Source organism: Lynx rufus, unplaced genomic scaffold (assembly GCF_022079265.1).
Source record: "Lynx rufus isolate CCGP_SWC_20201006 ecotype Redwood Valley unplaced genomic scaffold, mLynRuf1.p SCAF_12, whole genome shotgun sequence".
Classification (NCBI taxonomy): domain Eukaryota; kingdom Metazoa; phylum Chordata; class Mammalia; order Carnivora; family Felidae; genus Lynx; species Lynx rufus.
Window position 1 is genome coordinate 22,442,070 of NW_025814826.1, and position 9,395 is coordinate 22,451,464.

Consider the following 9,395-nt stretch of genomic DNA (forward strand, 5'->3'; position numbering starts at 1 on the left):
TATACTATCAAAGTAAACTACCAACGGGGGGATACTCAAAAACTCATCAAATAAATAAGTGAACAAATGAAACAATGGTTAAATGAGACAAGAATGTGAAGACAAGATCTAAAAAGCCTAATGTGAGATTTAACTTACCCATCAGGAACTCTTAACAGGTCATGATTAGCTCCCTATAAGGCATAAGTTCTACCAGATTTAACCTGCCAACTCCACTTCTCCACGTATCTATCAAGTGATACTCAAATTAAAAATTATTTTTTCTTTCAGAACCTTTAACTAGTTGCCAATAACTTTTACCTACAAGCAGTTCTCCTCTCTTTCTTACTTAAAAGTCCAAAAGCCTCAAAAGCAGCTTGGTAAAGCATCCCCATAGATTCTCTGTTCATTTAATGCTCCTCTAGAAATTTCCAACTAGGGAACCAACTGAAAATTGTCCTAGAATCACTTTTTCCACAATTGCATTATGTCATTACAGCCATTGGAAGCCAGAAATGTGGTTACTGATGAACATTTCATAGGACAGACATAAACTCTCTGCCCCAAAAGCCCTATTGTGATCTACCCAACAATCATGTAGTCCTTTCACTTCAGTTACCTTCAACACACAAGTTTACCTTTAAGATTTCCAGTCTTTTCAGAATCAGTTTTGCCTCAGTTTTACAACAGCTAGAAAAACTACACCAGCTTCTAAAATATTCACAGAAGCCACATTCCCACCTCTATTACAAAGTAGTACCTAGACTCCATAAAGTATGAGTTTCTTTATGCTGTCTGAATTGAGGGTCTATGACCTAAAATTGTACTTTACAGCTTTTGCAGACATTACTTTTAATAGACTTCAAAGAGTAACATGACATAACATTCTTTCTAGTTCGCAACTCATAAACCCTTCTACAACCCTTTAAAACAAAAAAGGAAATAAACGCTAAGAATATTTTTTTGTTTAAAAAACATGGCAGAGTGGTAAATGAGCTTCAGATAGGAGAGTATAAAAAACTAAGGGTTTTGTTCTGTTTTCCTTTGAATGGCTTTCATTATTGGTATGTAAATATAGTTTGATTATTTCGCTAGGGGAAAAGATCCTAATTTCCCGCTGATTTTTAAGACTTATTGCAATAAAAGACCAATACCTTAAGGCAGTGACTTTTCTTTCTCCCTCCTATTATCTTAATTTAAAATTGATAGAGCATGTAATAACATAAATTACCAAACAAAACTATAAACACAGAATATTGAAAAGCCAATAATTTCTTAAATAGCAGTTCTGCCATAAAAATAGCTAAGCATTAATTATGTCTTTAAATATAATTTCAACCACGACATAAGAGTGGCCAAAATATCAAGAACACATTGCACATTTCAGAAAACTGACCTTCTAGAAAAACTGTTGACTTTTTTTTTTTTTTTTTGCTGACCTCCTAAGATTGCTTAAAAGAATCACTTTTAAACCCAATATAATGCAATCATTTTTTTTTTCCTAAGAAATTCAATCTGTCAACTTATGGATCACGTTTCACCCTGATGTGATTTGAAACAGCTAAGGTTCTGAATCCTTAAATATAGGGTGTGTAATGAAAGCAATGCTCACAGGTCCTCGATTGTGAGGCTTGGAAACCTTTAATAAGATAGAGCTATAGATATAGCCAACCAAGGAGCATTACCCTTTTATGCACTCAAACCCAGCCCAAGTCTCCCTCCGATCCTTACATTTTACATTTCCAGTGAAATACTCCTCTACCAGTGAATGAAAGTCATGTAAATTGTATTTAACCAATGCAAGGTTAAAAATCAGAGCCAAACTATCTAAAAAATATTAAATTCAGAACTGGTGAGCTTTTTTCTACCCTCCGTTTCAGTACCCTGACATATAAAAGTCAAAGAACTCCTCTGTTAAGACTGAAATCCCCAGGAGGAAGAAGGCTCAGATCTAGTCTGAGAGCACACAATGGAATCACAGCTGACGATGCACATCTTTTTCTAGATGTCTCCATATGCTTGAGAGGTCCCCCCCTCCCGAGCCAGGCTTTAAGGGACTTGATACTGTCTGTCACCAAGAATCTGAGAACATTTTCAAGGATCATTGTAGAGAATGAAGTAAATTAATGTGTTGCTTTTACGCATACAAAAGAGAGAGAAGGGCACACATCAGAGTGGCCATCAGTAACTAAATTAGTAATGGGGGTTTTCAATGTTGTCAAATTTTGAATGTTATTTATGACATTCCCTACTTCTAGCAGCTATATGTTTGTTTTATCCTCACAGTTTTTAGATTTTGTCACTAAAATAACACCTCAAAGGCTACAGCAAAATGCAATTAATTTTTGTCTACACAAACATTCAAAATTATACAGAATTAAGAATTCACATGATAAATTTGAGAATGGTATATTACAACAGAACACATTTATAGAGCATGGTTAATACTGTTCCCTAAAACTACAGTTCTTTGTCAATTCTTTCTTATGGTAACCAAATATTTGTAAAAGCTTGAGAAGCCACTATAGAGGAGATAAATATCATGCACATAAGGTACCTCCAAAAATAATAATAATAATAATAATAATAATAAGCCTCCCAAAATTAGTTAAATTCATGGGATACTTAACACAAAATGAATGGATTCATTCTCAGTTTAGTAGGATTCATTACTTGAACTCCCAAAGATTTTTACAAATTCCAGTTGGGAAAAGGATTCTTGTTGCTGTCAGTGTGCACTAAACCTCACCAACAAAGGACAGGAGCACACATACACACACATAAAAAAGCAATGTCCCAGCTGCTGCCTTTTTAAAAGGCAGCTTATTCCTGCCGAGCAACCTGTGCTCTTTCTAGAGAATCAAAGACCTATCCTCCTTATTCTTAAAAGTCAAGAGTTGAGGAAGTCACTGAACTGAACCCAACAGCCAGCATAAAACAGCCAAAGAGGTCTCCTAACCTTGCATAAACCAGAAAAGTACCCACACACTGTACAATTCAAAGGTGTTTAAGAAGAAAACTAATTAATTTTTAAGAATCTTTTTGTGCGGGAAGTAATCTAGCAAACTACGTTTCACTTAGACTTTTTTTTTCTGTAGACAAATATTCTTTGACTAGCTTTGCTTTTTAAAAACCAACGCTTTACGTCTCAAACAGTGATGCTTTGGTTCCTAACTTCATTTTGTTTACTCAAGAAAAAGAAAAAAACAAAACGCATACCGTAAACAACTTTTTTTTTTTTTAATGCCATCCCCAAAGCCTAACTTTCAAGTGCACTTTGGAAACTGGCGGTCTAATTAAACAAGGAACCAGTGAAGCCATTACAAACAATGATGCTTTACACTCCCAATAATCAACTGACGTAAGACTATCCCGACGCCTTCATTTTCAGAGAACCCTTTCAAATTTCACTGTCCCCACGCTGGAGTAGCTGAGTGAAAGTGAGGAAGAAACAAACTAATAACTCCTATGATCCTCTGCACATAAACCGGTCGCTGAGGTCCAGAAGAGACCACTACAACATATGCCATTTTAGAAACGGGCCTCGGAGAGTTACTGCCACATCCTAAGTGGCTTTAGACCTCATCGTGTCAAAACGACGTCTCGTGTGGTGCCAAGAAAAATACACTATCTCGCATGAACTACGTGCCTCCCGGGTCAGAGACCCTATAAGTGACACTACACCAAGACCAAGGAACGGGTGACTAGGGATGGACAAGAGTCGCTAGCTCGGCGTCTCCATGACTCCCCCGCCCCGCGTGCAACTCGGCTCTAACTGGTCGGGAAGCAACCCCGCCCCCCTCCTTCCTCCCGTCCCCACGATTGGCTTACCGACACCCGGCAGGTCAGCTCCCCGCCTTCGATTGGCTCACTGCCCCATCAGTCACACGCAGCGAGATTCGGGTCGGTGGGAGGGGAAGGCGTTGGAGGAGGTGGAGTGGGAGTGGGATTAGAGGACGAGGTGGCGGAGGAGGTGTTCAGGCTTGGTCCCCGGTTTGGGAAAGTTTCCCCTACCAGTGACAGACCCAGAAGGCGTTAGGCCCGGTCCAGCTCTGGGCCAGTGCAAAGGGCTCGGGTCCCCGATTCCCGCCCCTCGGTCCCGCAGGCCCCGGAAACCACTAGAGGGAGGGGGAAGAGGGAGGAACCATCTAACCAGGGACCGACCCACCCCCGATCTCGGAAGAGGCGCCTCCGGGACTCCCCGGAGGGGCGAGGGGCGGGGGACCCGGAGCTCCACCACGCAACGACGACCCCGGCCCCCTCCCTCAGCAGCCCCCAGCGGCCCGAAGGAGAAGTGTCCCGGGCCCGGGGCGTGACCGTCGCGAGTCGGCCGGGAGGGCCCCTCCCGCTTCCCGCCTGGGGCCCTGAGGGCCTGTCCCTTCAGGGGCGGGGAGAAGGGGGAGAGAAAAGGGGGCGCTGGCGAGCCAACCCGGAACCTCCCGGACCGCCTCCCGCCCCCAGCCCCGGCCCCAGCGCGCCTCCTGCACACATGCCCGCACCCAGAAAGTTAAGTCAGGGGCGAGCCCAGCTCGGCGCCGCCGCGGTCCGGCCCCCGGCTCCCCGCCCCCACCGCGGCCCGGCCTGCTCGGCCCGAGCGCGCCGCCCGCCCCGCCCGCCGCAGCTCTTTCCCGTCCGCCCGCGGCGCGCGGTGCCCCTCGCCCCCCGCCCCCGGCGCTGACACGGGCCCGGCCCGCCCGCCGGGCCGCCGATCCCCTCCTCCCAGCGTCTCACCCCGCCGGCCGCCCCTGACATCGCGCTTCACCTTCACACACCCCCGAGCACTTCCCGAGTCCTGCCTCCCCTCGCCCGACACCCACCCTCCGCTGCAGTCGCTCCGCGTTTCCATTAAAGAATGCACCTTCTCAGGATTCACCTTCCCGTCTCAGCCCCTCTCCCCCCGAGGGGACAGGAGCCTCGGTTCTCGCCAACCCCGCACCGAGCGGGCGGGCTGGCGGGCGCCAGGTTCCTCGGGCGGGGGCCGCGCCCGCGCCCCCGGCCTCCCCGCCGCGACTCGGCTCTCACCTCTCGCCGGCGCCGCGGGCTGCAGCCTCCGCCCGCCTCGCGCTCCGGGACTCGTCTCCAGAGCTCTCGCAAAGCGCTGGAGCGCCTCCTTTCTCTCCCAGGGACTCCGCGTCTCCCCGCCGCTTCCCGCCCTCCCCACCCCCCAAGCCCCAACTCCCCAGCTTCGCGGCGCCTCCGGGATGCAACTCCCGTTTTCCGCACACTCCGGCAGCGGTCCCCGCACACAAAAACAGCCCTTTCCGCGGCGCACGGTTTCTGCCGGGCTCGGCGCAGGAAGGGCAGTCGCAGCCGGGGGTGGGGACGCGGCGCCCCCCGCCCGCCGCCCGCCTCCCGCCCTCCCTCACGGCCCCCAGGGAAGGCGCGGTTACCGGCTCGGGTCGGTCACGCCGTCAGGTGCCGGCTGCCGTCGGCGCTGACCTTCGCCGCCGAAGCTGTGGCTGAGGCTGCGGCCGCCATGTTCCCGTGTTAATAACTGCTGCCTGGTTGTTTATTTCAATGGAGATCCTCCCCCAACTCCCTCCTCCTCCTCCTCCGCGTCTCCGCACTTGCGGAGAGAGACACAGACCGCGCGAGCTCGCGAGCAGGGGAGGGGGCTCGGGAGCCAGGCCGTCTCTCCCTCCGCCTCCCTGGCCGTGGCCGCCGCCAAGTCCTGTCACTGGGGAAAGGACGGGGCGGAAACTTGCCTCCTGCGCCCCCGGGGAGGGGGCAAAGGTGGACGGAGGGTTCTCCGGGGAGCAGACCCTGGCCGCGGGGTCCGCAGCATCTCCGTCGGCAGACTCCTCTGAGAAGGCGACTCGGGGAGAGGTGAAGAGTGAGGGGGAGAGGGAAAGGGGACAAAGTGGGTGAATGTGGAAAAGGGAGGGTGACCTATGGGTGACTGCAAGTGAAGGGAGAGTAAACAGATGACTCCATGGGAGGGCAAAGGGCAGTGCCAAAAAAGAAAGCGAGAGAATGGGACAGGCCGGGGCTGCAAAGTGGAGGCAGTGGGTTCTTGGGGCTGCAGACGGCAGGGAAGATGCCCCGGACGAAGATCGGGGAAAGTCAAGTGCCAGCTTCGTCTCGGGAAAAGCCTCCCGCCGGCGCGCAGACCGGGCCCCTCTGCCAGCAGCCTGCCCCCCTAGGGCGCACCTCACACGCCCAGCGTCTGCTGCTACAGCCCGGAGGTGCCCCCTCGTCCATCAAGTCTCCCGCTCCGACGAGGATAGGCTTCTCCTGTAGCAGCCGTAACTCCAGAGGGGATGGAGGGATGCGACTGCAGGAGGCGAACTGAAAGGCGTGCCACCCAGCAATCGCATAATAAAGCAAAAGAGCCCACAGTGTGTAGAACTTAACCTGGTGGAGCATTCTTGTCCCAGGATGAATCACAAAAGTTTTTTTTTTTTATTGGAAAGTCCTCTTTTTAGAGTCAGAAAGCGATGTTGGGGGGACGCAGGAGAGTTGCGCCAATAATTGGAGGAGGATTCTCATTTGAATATTACTTGGATTAGTTTTATGCTTTGAAAAACGAACAACATTTGCATAACAGATTTCCTTATTTGTAGTCTTATCAGAAAGGTCACTTGCCATAGACCATAATAGTGTTTATTGAACACATACTATGTGCCTGGCAGTATCCTGAGTAATTTATATACGTTGTAGATTTTGATACTCAAGTTTTACAAGGTAATTACCATTTTTATCCTTCACCAAAAAAACTTAAAGAAATAAAGTAATTTGCCTAGGATTATACAGCCAGGAAGCTGGAGAGGATTTGTGCCCAGTCCTGGCGGGCTCCAAAGCCCACACTTTTAATGTTTTCAACCTCAAATTTGTGGGAATACTACCAATTTTATTTTGGGAAAGAAAATGTGAGTGTGTGTGTGTGTGTGTGTGTGTGTGTGTGTGTGTGTAGATGGAAAATGGAAGTCTATTACAACAAATTGTTAGCACTGGGGAGTATAATAAGTGGGTGTGTAAAGGGGTACTTCCACGTTTCTTTTGTACACTTAACTACAGTGTTCATGTTTGTATTGACTGTGTATTAATTTAAGTAAACTTTTAAAGATTATTTAATTGCCTTGCATAACAGAATTATGTTCCCTGAAAACCCACAGCTCTCCAAAAAAAAAAAAAAATGGAGAAATGGAGGGTTTTTATGGATTGTCTTCTTCCACCAAATACTAGTTCATAGCATTCCTACAATGAGGGAGTGGTCACCTGAGGTCTGTCACATTGCTGCCCTCGGATCTTTTCTCCTGTCTTCACCCCAACACTGAGTTGTGATTAAGGAAAGATTCTCTCTCTTGATTTCTTTTTGGCAGAAGTCCTGAGTCCATCAGTCCTCTGCAACAGTGTATTTCACACTGTCAAAAACCACCCATGATATCTGTGCAAATAACTCCCCATTGCATTTCCATATTTCTCAATAAACTTACTACATGCTCAAGATACATGACTGTTTCACAAAAATAAAACAAACAATCTGACAGCAAAGCATAGTAAGTTCTATGTCCAGCTGCTACTCAATTGCCTGGAGCCTTGAGGAATCCTGTAACTTCTGCTCTCCAATACAATCTCTGGGCTCCTTCAGCACTTCATGCTGTCGTTCCAATAATAATGTGTTGTAGTGGAGTTGTTTATGTATTAGTCTTTCTCCTTCACTACATTGTAAACTAATCAGGCCTCTCAACCACATCTTGTTCTAATTTTTCCATACTGTGGCTCTCACGTAATGTTTTTGTGTTTAAAATCTGTAAAATATAAACGCTAGTATCTGATCCAATCTCCATGTCCCCTTCCCCACCTGACCCTCCAATACCTTGCTCTTAAAATACGTTTATAAAAAATGTTTTCAGTATTTTTATAGAACTTAGATTCCTATGAGACCTCAGAATAATTGTTATAGAAACTAGCCGTGAGTATTAGTGAATTATCACTGTGATAATGTAAAACGGAAAGGAAGAAAACGCAGTAAATAAGTTGATTTAATGATGCAAAGAAAAAAAAAAAAGCAAAGATATAGGAACTAGGTGTATTACCAACAGAGGACAACCCAATAAGGAAAAAACTGTGGGCACAAAAATTGTGGGTACAAATCATAAAGGGGAAGGAAATTACTGAAATTTAGTAGAAGCAGAAACTTGACAGACTGAATGGATGAGGCAAGTAGACAAACCAAAAAAAAAAAAAAAAAAGGCCAGCCAAATTATAAATGCAATATGAAAAATGATAGTTTATATATTTAACAATATGCCTAAGAAAAATGAGAACAATGTGAGTATATAGGGTAAGAAATTTCTATCTTGGCTGCCTCTCTTCCCCAATTTCAAGGTACTTACTGTCTTCATACTTAACCCACATAAAAATGGAAGATTCAATACTATTTTTGTATTATTAATACTACCAGCATGCATCATGATATAATGAGAAGTAACATGGTATGGTAAAAACAACAACAACAACTATAGAAGACAGGCAAATAAACATGAACCGCACTTTGCTACTTACTATGTGACCTTAGACAAGTCACTAAATATCTGTTTCTTCATCTGTATAACTGTTGCATTACTCAAACAAAATGATGTAAATAAGTGTACTTTAACTGTCAAACTTTTTATACAAACATGAAGGGATATTATTACATTGACTAGATCTGTGCATAGCAACAGTTGCCTCTATTTTGGTACACTCTACTTTCAAATTGTAAAAGTGAAAACCTATAGTTCATCCCATTAAAATGTAATTATTGGAGGGGAGGATCAATGAAAACATTCGTTTGACAATTTGATTACTGAGAACAACTATTTGACCAACTGTTCATTCTTATTGCTTGCCTTTTCCAAATCCCTGAAATATTATAGCTACAATAAATGTGTCTAATATAGGTCAAGCATATTATACATATTTTTATTTCTAGTCAAAGTAGGCATTACATGCATTATTGTTTCCATTTTACATACGAGAAAACCGAGGTTCAAAGAAATTAATTGATGCAAGATCATAAAGCTGATTTTGCAGCATGGTTAACAGATTGTGCTAAGATTCTGTTCTCCGTCACTGAATACCCCTACCACTTTAGGCAACACATGCTCTTCACCTTTTTTTTCCTCAGTACCTATAACAATGCCTAGAATACAATACAGCCTCAAGAAATGACCATGAAATAACAAGTAAATGAATGAGGGGCTCCCACAAATCATACTGAACACTGTCACAAGATTAATATACCCACTTTTATTCTATGACTGTCCCACTTGAAAACACTTCATCCTTCATTGCCTACAGAATACAATTAAAATCCTTTATGTTATACTCTTCAGTATAACGCTATTTTTTTCTAGCCATATCTTCTGAAGTAGTAACAGCAACAAAATACTTACTGTACCTTCACTCATTCCAGGGTGTTCTGGAACTGA

General features: G+C 45.3%; 1 protein-coding gene across 5 annotated transcripts in view; it reads right to left on the minus strand.

The window, feature by feature from the left end:
• Positions 1-5,834, minus strand: part of NCOA2 (nuclear receptor coactivator 2) — a 291,022-nt gene extending 285,188 nt beyond the window's left edge. For all 5 annotated transcript variants that reach the window (XM_047074015.1, XM_047074020.1, XM_047074019.1 and 2 more), the window contains exon 1: positions 5,370-5,834. The gene's annotated coding sequence lies outside the window, so the exon portion shown is untranslated. The remainder of the gene's footprint in view (positions 1-5,369) is intronic.
• Positions 5,835-9,395: the final 3,561 nt, after the last annotated feature.